General features: G+C 46.9%; 1 protein-coding gene across 2 annotated transcripts in view; it reads right to left on the bottom strand.

Annotated features, from left to right (window-relative positions):
- The window catches only part of MNAT1 (MNAT1 component of CDK activating kinase), a 106,868-nt gene that overhangs the window by 4,657 nt on the left and 87,793 nt on the right, over window positions 1-14,418 (bottom strand). The window lies entirely within an intron of this gene.

Below are 14,418 nucleotides of genomic sequence, written 5' to 3'. Positions count from 1 at the left end.
TATTTATCTGGGCCTGTGCTGGTTTCCTGAAGGCTGAGGGAGCTCAGCTGGCTCCCCACACTTAAAAAACCGCAGCCCAGGAGGCAGCTGCAGAGCCGCCCCGCGCTCGTCCTCCAGGCAGCAGCGCCAGGAGCTCTTCCAGTGGCAGCAGCACGTGGCCGAGGCGCAGAGCTGCACTGCGCCCACTGCACACACACCACAGGGGTGCTCATCCTCGCCCTCACGTGCTGAAGGTGCCAAGGTTTACTCCTGAAAGCTTGTTTGGATAGGAAAAACCCTCTGGTTCCAGCAAACTTCACCCTTGATGACATTTCAAGGGCTCACTCGAATGGATTTAAAAAAAAACCCTACCTACGCATTAAGCCAAGGATGGTAGATGCAGACATACACATCAAAAAGGGAGTTCTAAAGGAAGAACCTGGATTTTTGCCCCCTTTGCTTCAAAGGGAAACTCTCCGGCTGCCTTTTATAAGAAGGAAAAGGTAAAGTCCTCATCTCTCACTATATTTATAATCAGATGCCAATCAGCTCTAATGGGTCTCCATTTAGAGCATTATACTGCAACAAGGATGAAAGAAAAAGCTTCTGAATTGGGAGTGTGAGTTTGCAGCTCCTGGAAGACTTAAAACTAATAAATAAAAAATCCTAAATGAAGAACCCCGTTGTACCAAAAATAACTGTTCCCAGCAGCGGAGCCAAAAAAACCCAACCCCTCAAATCATTAAAGGAAACCCAGGACCTGCATTGATTTCTTTTAGCCTCCTCCAAGGGTTTTTTCCAAGCAGCGATTTGCCTGAATTGCCGCGAGTCTCTCTCTGCACAGAACACACAGACTGCGTGCGCTGAAACCGAGTCCCTTGGAAAAACAAACCCAAACGGGGCCGTCGCAGCACCGAGATCCGCGCCCGGACGCTGCAGGAGCAGAAGGGAAGGGCAGGAAAGCGTCACCGCCCTGAAGCAGCTCCCTGTGCTAGGGCCCATTTCAGCTCCAGAGCTGGGAAGCAGCTGGAGGATGCGGCGTTATTTTTCCCTCTCCTCTTCCTCTTCTGGACGGGCGTTTCGGATGGCGCGGTGCAAACGCGCGGCCGCAGCAGCTCCTGGCTCCTCTCTGCCACTCAAACCCGCAGCTTTGGTGCTCACCCTTCGGCAGCCAATAAAAATTCTCTCTGTAGCGTTTACCATCAAAACCAAGGCACTTTTATTTGATGTTTCACATAAACTGTCCCCTCTCCGCATGGCGAAACACATACATAAGCCGTAAGAGGTGTCTCATTACCCACATCACAGATTTTATTACAAATTACCTAGGACAGTGGTGAGCACAGCTGTGAATCTTGCAGTAGAAATACATCGAAATTCAAAGCAGCCTCATCAGACTGCAAGACGTGAAAGCAGAGGGCAATGGGGTAGGGGGGAGAGAACAGGATCAATTTTTTCCACATTATTTGCCCTGAAAACTTCTTCCTTTTGTCTGGAAATCCAGACTCCAGAGCCCAAACCTCTTCCCTAAAAAGCTACTGTACTGGAGAATAGAATAGAGAAAAACTTCCTGCAACAGCTATCCATATAGCAGATGTTCAATGCTAGCAAGTAAATACATCATTTGCTAGTAAGTAAATAAAGTAATAAAATTAAAATAAAAAAAAATCTACTACAAAAAAGCTTGAAAGGAGGAAAAGTTGTAGAAAGCTTTAAGCAGCACCTGGTCTCCAGCACTTCTATAGCCCTGCAGTTCTACTGAGGCTCAAATTTTTAAATAAATGCAGCCACATTTATTTAGCACACACAAAAAAGCATTTACCTTTGAAGCAACAAAGAAACAAATGCTGTTGTCTAAAGGTAAGTGTGAAAAAGCAGGAAGAAATCAATAGAGTACGGAGAAACGTCCTATGGTCCACAGAATCTAACTGCTGCAGTTCTCAAAGAAGTGGATGTGTTCAAGTATAAAGACAGGAAACTAATGCTGAAAATCAACGTTGTATTAAATAAAGGCAGCTTTGCATCGCTGTGACATTTTAACGTGCGTTTCCCACAGTTTCTGCGCTGCCGATGACAGTTGGACACAGCTCCCGTGCGCAGGTACCCAGGCAGCAGCGCAGGCTGCTGCCCTCACGGCCATTCCGGACCCCTCCGGGCCCACTACAGGGGCTCATCCCGGAGGCTTCGGCCTCAGTGCGATTATTTCACGCAGGGGGAACTGCGGATTTGGAGCGCACAAGCCCCTGAACGGATACACGCTGACCATGGAATGGATGGAGCTTGGGTGGCACATTCCCGCCTTGGAGGGGACTGCAAATCCGCGCTGTCCCTGCAGGCGGCACGTGGGGCTCCCGAGGTGACACCGCGGGGGACACGCTGCAGCGCCGCGGCTGCGTGGGGTCCCTGCTTGCTCCTGCACCCTGCCTTTAGGACAAACCTCAGCAGAGGAACATACTGAAGTAATTATTATTATTATTATTATTGCTCTGCACAAGCTAACCATTGGTCCACAGTGTTCTACCTGAGCGAGGATTGCTTTTATAGATTTGTGTTTTCTGTTGTTGTTTTTAAGGACAGGGCACGTTCAGTTTTAGAGACACGTCCTTACTACATCCTTCTCCACTGCGTGGGGGATATTTCCATGGGAATATCTCTCCTGGAATACAATCACCTGCCCGTAGACATAAAAGGAGAAGGCGCCTTTTCTCTAAAAGGAACTTCTTTTGGGACACGTGAATTCTTCTTTTAGTATAAAAAATCCCTACTGCTCCTCGCTCTGCTTTTCTTCCCCCCCCGACTTCCTCGCACCCCACCGTGTCCCATAAATCCTCCGGAACGCAGCAAGGAATCCGTGCCCGTGAAGCAGGTCTTTGAGCAAGTGACATGAAAGGGATTCCTCCAGAGCCGGCCTGCGTGGAAATTACACAGCCCTGGAGACCGCGGAGCCGGGACTCCTACAGCAAGAGGACGGCGGTGCACAGGGACCCGTCATCCCCTCCACCTCTACAGAAATGTACGTAATAATATACAATTTGAGAAAGATCTCACGGGAACGCTGCTATTTCTTTATTATAGACAGCCTGGGCATTAATAGGAAGAACTCCATGCGCTTTTGGCCAGGGACTCCTGCCCCTTTTCGCCCTCGGCCCAGGTGCTGTCCAGAGCCCACAGGGCTGGGGACCCCGAGGAAAGCAGGAGCTGCCAGTTTGCAGCAGAGGAAGGAGGGGAAGCAGAGGCTGGTCATCTCCTCCAGCCCCAGAGCTTCCCCCAAATCTACCTGCCAGCCTTACCCGTGCCACTGCCCCACAGGGAAATGCTACGTTGGGCCACCATGGAAGAAGAGATGAGGTTGGAGTTGAAGGGGAAAGAAAATGACACAAGAAATGTGTTTACTGCAGCCACAGGGTTTCCCCCCTAGTCACCTCTGATGGAAAAGAAACCCTTTGAACAAAGGAACATAAACCCACGTGCCTGCCCCGGGTTTTGGTGACACTAACACACCGTCCCTGCGGGTGAGCTGGTTTGTCCCGGCACTGGTGGCGCAGCAGCCTCCACGCCGACTCGGAGCAGGGATTAATCCACGTCGCACGCTAAATCCCGTTTAATACGGCGCAAACAAACAGCCAAAAAATGCATGTGAATTTCTAGAGGAGTTTTTCTAACCTCAGATACTCATCAGATAAGTAAGCAGCCAAACCCAACAATTATCTTGGATGAACAGCTACAAGCTCCAGAGCAAGTCAAGAAGAACCCAAAGTTATTTTCTTTAGGCAGTGTTTGAGGCGCGTCAATGTCGAAAGCAAAAAGATTGCAGCCTGAACGCGGCTATTTAAAGAAGATGAGCGCGTTCGGGTCAGAACAAGGTGAAGCAAACAGGCCGCCCGGCAGCGCAGCTGAGCAGGGCTGGGATGCAGCCGGCCCTCCGCTCCCTGCCGCCGGCTCCGCCGTTCGGCCCGAGCGCGGATCGAGTTCGCAGCGCCCGGCGGGGCCGGCGCCTCGCGAGGGCCTGGAGAGGGGACGGGAGGAAGAGGAGGGAGGAAGGCGGCAGCTCGGAGCGAGGGGGGATTCCCAGAGCCACCCGCTCTCAGCCTGCGAAGGAGCCGTCGCCCCAGACGGTATCAGCCAGCGACAGCAGCTCATGGGAGACGGAAGGGGAAAGGGCTGCTCTGTGTCCCTGCAAATGCCTTATAGCAGAGGAAAAAAAAAAAACCTTCAATACAAACCAGTTTCCTCCTATCTGTCAACATATGGTGGGAGCTATTATTCTTTGGCTTAAATATAAAGCACCATTAAGTTTATTATTTCTCTATTTTAACAGTTTGAAGTTTCCATTGTGAAATCTGGGGGTAATTCTCCCAATTTTATTGGCCTTTCCTATTGTGCCTTGGTGGAATTTGTAGAGGGGAAAAAGCAGTGCTGATGAGAGATTTTCATTTTGCCCTTAAGAAGACAATGAATTAAATGTCTAAAGGAGCCATTTTTTATTTTATATAATTTCTGTTGAATTAATTTCTATTCTCTGCAGCTACTTCCAGCCTAATACAATTTCCTGAGCCAGCAGGAAGAGGCACTCACAATGTGCTGAGTTAGTCTGAACTCATTAGTTTCACCTGGAGGAGGAAAGTGCTAACAAAGTTATTATCCCGGAGCAATATTCTGAATTACCGAAACCCTCCACGGGTGCTTTGTGAAACGGTCTGACCCACCTGGCAAAGTGCATCCTCCGTAACCCCATCCAAGGAGTTTGTCCACATGGATCGAATTGATGCTGAACGTCCCTGGCGCAGAAGCAGCTTCCTGAGGCGCTCGCAGGGGGCACCTGGCAGGGGGGTGCCAGGGGAGAGCTGCTAACCAGGTCTGATTGATTAATAATGACACTTATTAAATTATCTGGCCATTCCCTGCTGAGGAAAGAGCGCACATTAACACTAGGTGGCAGAAGGCTCTGTCACATGGAGACACCTGCAAGCACAGACACAGGCCCAGATTTAAGCTTGATAGCCAGAATTATAGCTAGAAGAATGATTTTTTTTTTCCTTAAAAAGTTCTTCCCTGGCATTTCTAAATTCTGCTCAGACACCTTAGGAGCAGGTCATTTCACTGTTTAAAAAAGCGTATGCACGTTCACCTGAGCACACCTTTCAAACTTAGAACCTCCAATGATACTTTATCCAACTTGAGTGAAATCTTGTATGCAACAGATCTGTTAAGCTTTTATTTAGACTTCTTAAAAAGTATATTCCAAAGAAATGGCCATTAGGAGAAACACACAATAAAAATGTGCACAACCAGTTGCCCTAAAAGCCAGCTTGACCCCAGACTCGAACACTGCAGCAGTCACAGCTTTGCAGCACAAAAATCCAACAATCTGTACCCAAAATCCACTCTACCTGGGCAGGATACTGGGGAGGGTCTCCCAAGAACAGCAGACGCTCATTCACTGAGAAGCATTTCCAGAAGATTTGCTGTCTGTAACTATGTGTCCATGGTGTAATTGGTTCCTTTTGTCTTTCCATATTTAACCTCTGAAAAAAATGCTTAAGCTCTATTTCTTTCTACTCTAGCCACCATCTTCCCTCTTTTTCCGTCTGCTCCTTGTTCAATTTCTCTCCCATTTGGTCTAAATCAAATTAAAATCAGGAAACAAAAAGGTTAGTTTCTAGTATTAAAAAAAAAAAAAAGGGCAGGTGATGAAATACCAGTGACCACAACTGAGAGGCAGCGCACGAAGAAGAATTTCCTGTGGGCTCCAGCAAGCTGGAAAAAGAAGAAAGCAAATGCCAGTGCGAGAGGAAAGGAGAAAGCTTTAAACAAGGAAAGAAAAAGTGAAAGACAGGTCTAGATGCTGAAAAACAAAAACAGGGTGGGGAACAAGATGCTGTTTCCTTAGACAAATAAGGTGGAACGGGCAGCAGAGCTGGTTGCGTCTCGGCTGCCCGTGCTTGCCTGCCTGCGAGTTGCCGGCGCTGCAGCATCTCCGGCCACGCAGTGTTTCAACACGATCCATTTTATCCATTTTATCCTTCGCAGTTGTCAGCAGCGGAAACTGTCGTCTAAGCGGCAAAAGATGCTGCTGAAGAAGGAGGAGGGAGCAGGAAGAAAGTAAAAAGTATCTTGGCTGTGACCACCCGCCTGCTGTCCCATTCGAGAGCCCATTGCAAGCGGCCGCCTGCGATCCAGGAACATCAATAGGAGGCAGGAAAACCGACTTGCCAGGGCTGCAGCCACTGCCAGCAGATTATTAATGCATCTGTCTGCATTCTTTAATGTTTCCTAAGAAGCAACTATGTTAACTGAAAAGGTGCGAGGTGTCACCAGCCCTTCTCTTCTCTCCTCTTCATTTTCCTTCTATATTAAAAACCTTGGCTACCAAAGAAAGCAATCACGTTTCACCTCATCTTTTCCCAGCTTTCCTGGAGCTCCGTTCCCGCTCCGTCCCGGTACACGCAGTATATGAGCACTACGCCTGACAAGCTGTTTGACAGCGCCGGGCTGCACATCCGTTTGACTCCCGGCGCTGCTAGGGCTGCGAGGGGAAAGGGAGGCCAACCCAAATAAACACGGGCAGCATCACTGAATCCTGCAGGACGGCGGGCGATAGCGGAACGAGCCGCCCGCGCCCCTGCCCACCATTAGGGCCCGGTCCATCCCATCCCGCTGGCCACGCGCCAGGGAGACACTTAAGCACACGTCTCACCCCAAGCATGCGAGCAGCCTCATTGATTTTTCACCCGTGCCAGTAAGAATATTCGATGTGCTTAAAGTTAAGCACATTGTTAAGTGCCTTCCTGGCTCCAGGCCAGGCTGCTCAGGTCCTTGCAAAAGCCTGACTGCAGAATATTTACTGTTATTTTTGCTTTTCAAGACTTTTCTTTGAGGAAAAAAGTGTTCTAGGATGCATGGAAATGTTTCACTCATGGAGTATTAAATGAGAAATGGCTATTTTACAGCAGCCTTCGGGGCACATGTATTCCTCTCCTTCCCACATCTTCCAAAGCAGTAAGTGGAAGGATACAGATATACAAGCAAACACCCTGATAAAGCAGTTTGGAAAAGCAATCCAGCCATTTATTACTGATCTGGAAAGCAAAACTAGTCCCAGAGTGAAAAGCAGACAGACATATTAATTTTTGGTGAAAACTAATGAAGCCCTTTTGCCATATTCCATTCCAACAGTGTCCCAAGCAGCAACTTTGAACACCACAATAACTGCTGACTGAACTGAATTTTCAGAGGCAGCACATATTCAATCACGGTTTTTTCCTCCTCCTTTTTACAGTCAGAGATGAACACAAAGCTCAAGGTAAGACCAGTTAGTGCTTCATCAGGATTAAATGATCCCTTTAGAATACGGAAAACAAAGGCACAAACACGCACTGCTGGGTTTTGCTACTAATAAAGAAATGAAATTCGCTTTGCTGCAGACAAGACAATTGGATTAACTGCAGGGTTGGTTTTATCCAAGTTCAGCATCGTACCCTGAATGAGAACCAGAGGAAAAGTGCTTAACAGCATAAGAAAAATTGTCCTGGGCCAGACGGAGGGTCCCTCCATCCCTGCAATCCACCCCAGGAGCGGCGAAGGGGGAGCGTGCGAGCCTGAGCGCTTCACTGAGGCCAGCGGGACAATCCGACGATTTGCTCTGACTTTACAAGCAGATGTATCCTTTTATTTCAGTACTTGTCTCTTCCTGGAATGTTTAAGCTCAGTAGGGAAAGTATATAACCGAGAGTGCGATATACGACCAAAAAGCCAATTTAAAACTCGATTCTGTCTTCAAAACCTCAGGCTGACTCACAGCTGCATTACTCATGCTTTACACAAATGCAGCTCTGCTGACTTCCCATTAGCAAGCCCACAACTGATGGTGACTCAAGCCTCAAAGTGGCCAAGCTACAGTTCAGAAACTGGTGGATTTGCTCCATGGACTACCACTGAGGCCTCGGCAAAAAGTAACCTTGAAGATAAATCTAGCCTGCTGAAAAACAGATATTTTCTAAGTGGATTCTGGTTTACGAGACCTCATTTTGAAAGAAATACTCTCTCCCTCCTTAAATATGTATATTTTACATATGCTAAGGCCGAGATTATTTGATGAAACTGTCAGCTGTGTCGATCAGAGCCAGGGCAGATGGCCATAATGGTCACAGAGCTGCAGAATAACTGGACTGGAAAGCACATGTGTAGACCAGGCAGCCCAAATGCCCTGCTGAAAGCCAGGTCAGCTCGAGAAGCTGAGGGCTCTGTAGAGGCAGCCCTCTCCATCTCCAGGGATGGAGATAGGCAACCAGCTCCAGCGTTCCACCATCATCACATGAGAGCACTTTAATGGTATTTCCCATATTTCAATTTGTCCCACTCTGTTGGCACCACTGAGAAGAGTCTGGCTGTGTCTTCCTTACTCCCTCCCCCAGCTACTTACAGACACAGATAAGCTCACCCCGCAGCAAACAGCCCCAGCTCCCTCTGGCTGCTCTTCTTCAAGATGCTCCAGCTCCTAAATCCTCTTTGTGGCCCTTACTCCAGCGTATCTGGACACAACCCTCCACATGTGGGTTCACCAGCACTGAGGAGAGGGGAACAACCATGTCCCTTGACCTGCTGGCAATGCTCTTGCTAATGGCCCAGGACCCCAGGACTCTGCAGACCTTCCTTGCCCTGAAGGCACATTTTTGGCTCATGCTTGGCCTGTCCACCAGGACCTGTTCTGCAGAGCTGCTTTCCAGCAGGTCAGCCCCTGGCTCCTGGCCTTATTCCCACCCTTCCTGTTGTTGAGGTTCCCCTCTGCCCATTTCTCTTATCTGTTGTGGTCCCTCTGAATGGTGGCACAACCACATGGGGACCAGCCACACCTCCCAGGCCTGTATCGGCTGCAAATTTGATGGGGGTGAGCTCTGCCCCGTCACAAAATCATTATGGTTGGAAAAAGCCTTTGAGATCATCGAGTCCAACCATAAGCCTCTCAACACTGTACCTGTTAAACCATGTCCCTAAGTGCCTCATCTACATGTTTCTTAACACTGACAGGGATGGTGACTCCACCGCTTCCCTGGGCAGCCTGTTCCAATGGTTGACTACTCTTTATGTGTAGAAATTCTTCCTAACATCTAACCTGAACCTCCCCTGGCGCAACTTGAGGCCTTTTCCTCTTGTCCTATCTGTAGTTATTTTGGAGAAGAGATTGACCCACCTCACTACAACCTCCTTCCAGATAGTTGGAGAGAGCGATAAGGTCTCCCCTGAGCCTCCTCTTCTCCAGACGAAACAAGCCCAGCTCCCTCAGCTGCTCCTCATGAGGTCTGTGCTCCAGCCCCTTCACCAGCTTCGCTGCCCTTCTCTGGGCACGCTCCAAGGCCTCAATGCCTTGGAGCCTCGCAGTGAGGGGCCCAAAGCTGAACACTGTATTCAAGGTGCCAGCAGTGCTGCCAGCAGGGCAAGGGAGGGGACCCTGCCCCTTTGCTCCGCTCTGGGGAAGACACTTGGAGTACTGGGCGCAGTTCTGGGCTCCCCAGGACAAGAGGGACGTGAAGCTTCTGGAGAGGGTCCAGCGGAGAGTCACAAAGATGATTAAGGGACCGGAGCATCTATTGTATGAGGAAAGACTGAGCGAGCTGGGCCTGTTTAGCCTGGAGAAGAGAAGATTGAGACATCTGCAAATGTGCAAAGACCTGAGGGGGGAATGTAGGGAGGATGGGGCCAAACACTTCTCTGTGGAGACCAGTGACAGGACAAGGGGTAATGGGTACAAATTGAAACCCAGGCAGTTCCATCTCCATGTGAGGAAGAGTTTCTTTGCTGTGAGGGTGCCAGAGTCCTGGCACAGGCTGCCCAGAGAGGCTGTGGAGGCTCCTTCTCTGGAGATCTCCCAACCCGCCTGGATGCCACCCTGTGCCCCGTGCTCTGGGTGTCCCTGCTGGAGCAGGGGTTGGACTAGATGATCTCTAGAGGTCCCTGCCAACCTCAGCCATTCTGTGATTCTGTGCACGGCCTCACCAGCACCAAGTACAGGGGAACGATCACTTCCCTGGTCCTGCTGGCTACACTGCTCCTGACGGGAGCCAGGATGATGTTGGCCTTCTAGGCCACCTGGGCACCCTGCTGACTCACGGTCAGGGAACAGCACTGGTCCTGGTAGCCACCTCCATGGTACACCCGTTAGGTCATGCCTTGCTCTGCATGTACATTAACACTACCAGCTCATATTTGTTTCATCAGTTCTCATTTTGAAATTACAGTAGTTAAAATACAGCAATATTTCAATATAAAGAAGACTTAAGTCTAAAGAAATATTGATTGGCTTACATCATTCTTAAAGTGAATTTTCCTTAAGAAATCTGCAAATATCATGACTTCAGAGGAAAAAATAGACTTTTTTGGGGGGTACTATTTTTGGAACTATTTTAATGTATAACTAACCCAAATGACAGACTTGATTATGAAATCATTTCTGCAGACAAAAGTACTCAGGAGTTGCACTTTCTACTGAGGAGACAAGACAGCAAACAAGAAATCTGGAATCTAAAACCGGGATTACAGCCAGTTAATGATGGAAAAAACATCGAATGCCTATGGCATAATAATAGTGCTACAACACTTGCTGCCAGAATTACAAGAAATATTCATAAAATTATTCCCTAAATAGAAAGTTGTTTAGCTAAACTGAAAGCACATTCCAAGAAATGTGAAACAACAAACTAACCATGCTTCTGAATCTAAACTATGCATATTAAGTGACTTATTTTATTAGAAGTACACTTAGCAGCAAAATGGAGCAAGAAGTCCTCCCAAAAAATGAATTTCAAAAGATAATGAATGCCTGATGTCCAAAAGAGTGTCACAGGAAATTTCATCACTGACTTGTGTAAACTAACCTCAAATTTAACCAAATGCAACTGTGATCAATATCTGCTTTATAAAGAAAAAAAAACAGACGCAAGGATGAGTAAAAGCCTAAATACACAAGCTGAAAGGAATTCTTTGCCACTGAAAGGTCTGAAACAGTTATACTGAGAGGGAGAAGCCAGAGAATGAACATTTTTGATAGTATGACCACACTGAGCAACGAGAGTCCTGCGCAGGAGCAATAAAAGAGAACGACTATATCAGTCTGTTCTTGTTATTTATGTGCTATTTAACACTTCTTAAATAATGCAACTTCTATTTTTAGATAGTTTGGGCCATGCACTGTTCCTCTACACAGGAGGAATCTCTCTAGTTCAATGGACTTGCACAGAGTATGCCTAGAAATTTTGCAAAGCCACAGCAATAACAACCTCCCCAGCCACATGGAATACAAACACGGCCAGATTTATCTGTGTTCCTTTGAGAAAGCTGCAAGAGATGATGAGCATTTAGACTCCAGAAAGGCTGGCTATACATAGTAGAGTTACAAAAGAAAAGGACACTGAAAACAGATACTGCCTCCACTAGGGTAAAGACAACTCAGATAAGAGAGTCTTTAAAAAAAAATAATAAAATTACACTTGCTGCTCTGATTAATGGAAATCATGCTCAGAATGGATGAATTAACCTTGAAGAACATTAACTCCTGCAAAAGCTTTAATCCTTGTCGTGCTGCAACATGCAACAACGTGTAATACTCACCAGAGAGGGGGAACACTGTCCAGTTACCAGACTGCATTAATGATTAATTTTAATAGATCATACAAACCATATAGATCATTTTAACAGGACTACAGACATGACCACGTTGGCCAAGCAAAACTTCGGGATGTAAACGTGAGCTTGGCAAATGAGCCTGCCCTACCCTGCCCACCACTGTGATCCGTCCTGCTGTGGCCTCCAAGGGATGTGACACAGGAGAGCAAAACGTCGCGTACGTCAACTCCTTTACTGTCCTTAGTGCTTCTTGGAAGTAACTTTTTTCAAGAGTCGCAGGGGAAAAACCCACAAGCTCAGAGCAAACAGTGGGAGAGGAAAGGCTGTCAGACAGAATGGGGAAAACTGGGTTTTATCCTTCAAACAATAATCCTACCACGACAGCCCTTCTGGCCCATTCTCCACCAACAGGAAATTTCTGTAAAACAATCTTGCGGTGCTGGAATACAAAACTGCACAGCTTCACGTATCAGACTGTAGTCCTGACTGGGGATTCGAGAGCAAAATAAAAGCTCAGTCCTCTTACTTCAGCCTCCAAACACTAAAAACTTAGAATGTGACAGAAAGCCGAACACTTTGAAGAGGTTTAAAATCACACCAACCTGAAGAGAAGGCACGGGAGCAGGACAGAAGCTAAAATGAATAGAAAAATAAGTACTCAAGGACTTTGCTGCCTCTTGGCATCACTCAAAAACTTGCAACATTATGAAAACGGGCAGAAGATCCTAGAGGACCACAGAAGGGCCAAGGGAGTTATGAGTTCTGAGAATCCCAACACAAAGACACAGTTCATCTTCTCTCATGGATTTAGTTTTCACTTTATCTCTGAAAGCCCAAGTACTACTACTACTACTAGTAATAATAATAAAGCACCTTCCACAAAAGCATTGTCAGTCCTGTCCTTTGGGCATGTTTCTCTCCCCAGCCCTGCGAGGATGTCTGGCACATGACATAATTGCGAGGAAGAATCTTCTCTCCTGGCTAAGGCAATTATCTCCACTGTACTTGTATAATGTGTCAGAGCCAAATCTGCTCTCTCTTTATTGCCTGACAGAAGCTTCTACACCTACTTGACAGATCAAACGGGTTTTAAAGACATTACTGAACTTTGACGGGAAGCTCCAAGGCTTCCAAGGCCTCCTTCTCTGCCTGCCTCTGCAACTGAGCTTTGAGGACTTTGAGCCAAAAGGCTTCCAGACAAAATGCGACTGATTCTTATATTGGTTTGGAATATATTCCCCTAGTACATTAAAATACAGAGCATCTCTGTACTTAGATTTTGCTTCAATGTCTCTGTGCAATTTTCTGTTCTCTAAGATGAACTCCTTAAGCCTTCAACTGTTACCATAAATGTCTGTAGAAAAACAAAACGAATAATTTGCTGCCTTTTCCACTTGGACTGCTTAATTTCTCCTATTCTTGAGATATACAAACTCCTAGCTAAAAGACATTTCAGAAACAGTGGAGTTCACTACCGTAACATGCAGCCGTAAACAGAAAGATGCATTTTTGTGACACATGTGCGTTGAACATTATAACCAAGCTTTTTTCTCCTTTTTCTTTTTTTAAGACTCCATAAAAATATTAGTGCTTTATGCAACGCAGTACGATGTGCTGCCATTAGATTACAGGTCAAGCAACTCCGTGCTCTTATTAATTCAAGTGCCAGATCTCATCACGTTTTATGGTCACCATAACTCAAGTCCAGGCTCATTTCCCATTAGCCCGAGTTGAATGTTTGCGCTCGTCATCCATCAAGGCACAGCCCCCCTCCCAAACTAAAGGCAGCAGCAGCAGCAGATAACGCACACAATGGACCCAGTGTATTTCTTCCGCTAAAACCTAAAGGAAGCCATAGAAGCAAGGAGGGCAGTGAAGGTGTTGAAACAAACTTTGCTGTTGAAATGCATGTCCTCCTAATGGGCCATTAAAAGCAACTGGATCAGTACCCCTGCGCTCCCAGAGGGTAACCACCTCGCGTCCCTGTGGACCTACGTTCTGCACTTTTTCATCACAGGAGTAGCACAGAAAAACACTTTTTTTTTTTTTTTTTTTAATTTATGCCTGGATCTATTCTCCAGTAAAAAACTAACTGCTACTCACCAAAAACGTTCTAACCTTCTGGTGAGAAAAGGGTTTTGGACGATTAAAATTTCATTATTAACACAATCAAGCTAATAATTTCCGTGAGTTGGTGAGGCCAGGGCAGTCCATCACGCCTGACACGTCGCTAATGTGGTTTTAAGTGAAAAGCACCGAGAACCATATTGATTTCTCTCATCAGGAGGACAAGCACTCCAGTAACTTCACTTTCAAAGCAGCCTCACAGAAGCTTTGTGTTATCTGCCACACAAACGCTAGGGAGATTTTCCAAAGATTTAAAGGATAGTTTGGCGTACAAATCTACTACGGGCTAATGTGATCTTGGCACCCCCTGCTTTGTGGCGGAGACTTTCTCCTTCTGCAACGGTTCAATTACTTGGAGCCACCAAAGAGCAAAAAAAAAAAACCCAATAAATGCAGAGCTGACGGTTCTCAGGTCACCTCTGTGCTATCCAAAAATACCCTGGGAGAGATGCACGTCCGGCACCAAGCTGACCTGCAATTTCTGTCTCACATTCAGTCCCCATGCTTTACTACAGGTGCAGTTTGACACAGCTGCCCTGTAACATTTTAGGGGGGTAAAAACTGCAACTATACAGACTCCTCCCTTCTACAAGAAAAGATATATTCCTTTTTGCGGGGGTGGAAGAGGAAAAAATAAAAAGATTTGCAAAGACTTTAATAGGAATGCTATGGGCCATCATCTTCCTCACTTAG

Source organism: Tinamus guttatus, unplaced genomic scaffold (assembly GCF_059628265.1).
Source record: "Tinamus guttatus ecotype Peru unplaced genomic scaffold, ASM5962826v1 Tinamus_guttatus_pri_ptg000048l, whole genome shotgun sequence".
Lineage (NCBI taxonomy): Eukaryota > Metazoa > Chordata > Aves > Tinamiformes > Tinamidae > Tinamus > Tinamus guttatus.
This window is presented reverse-complemented; position numbering and strand designations above follow the sequence as displayed.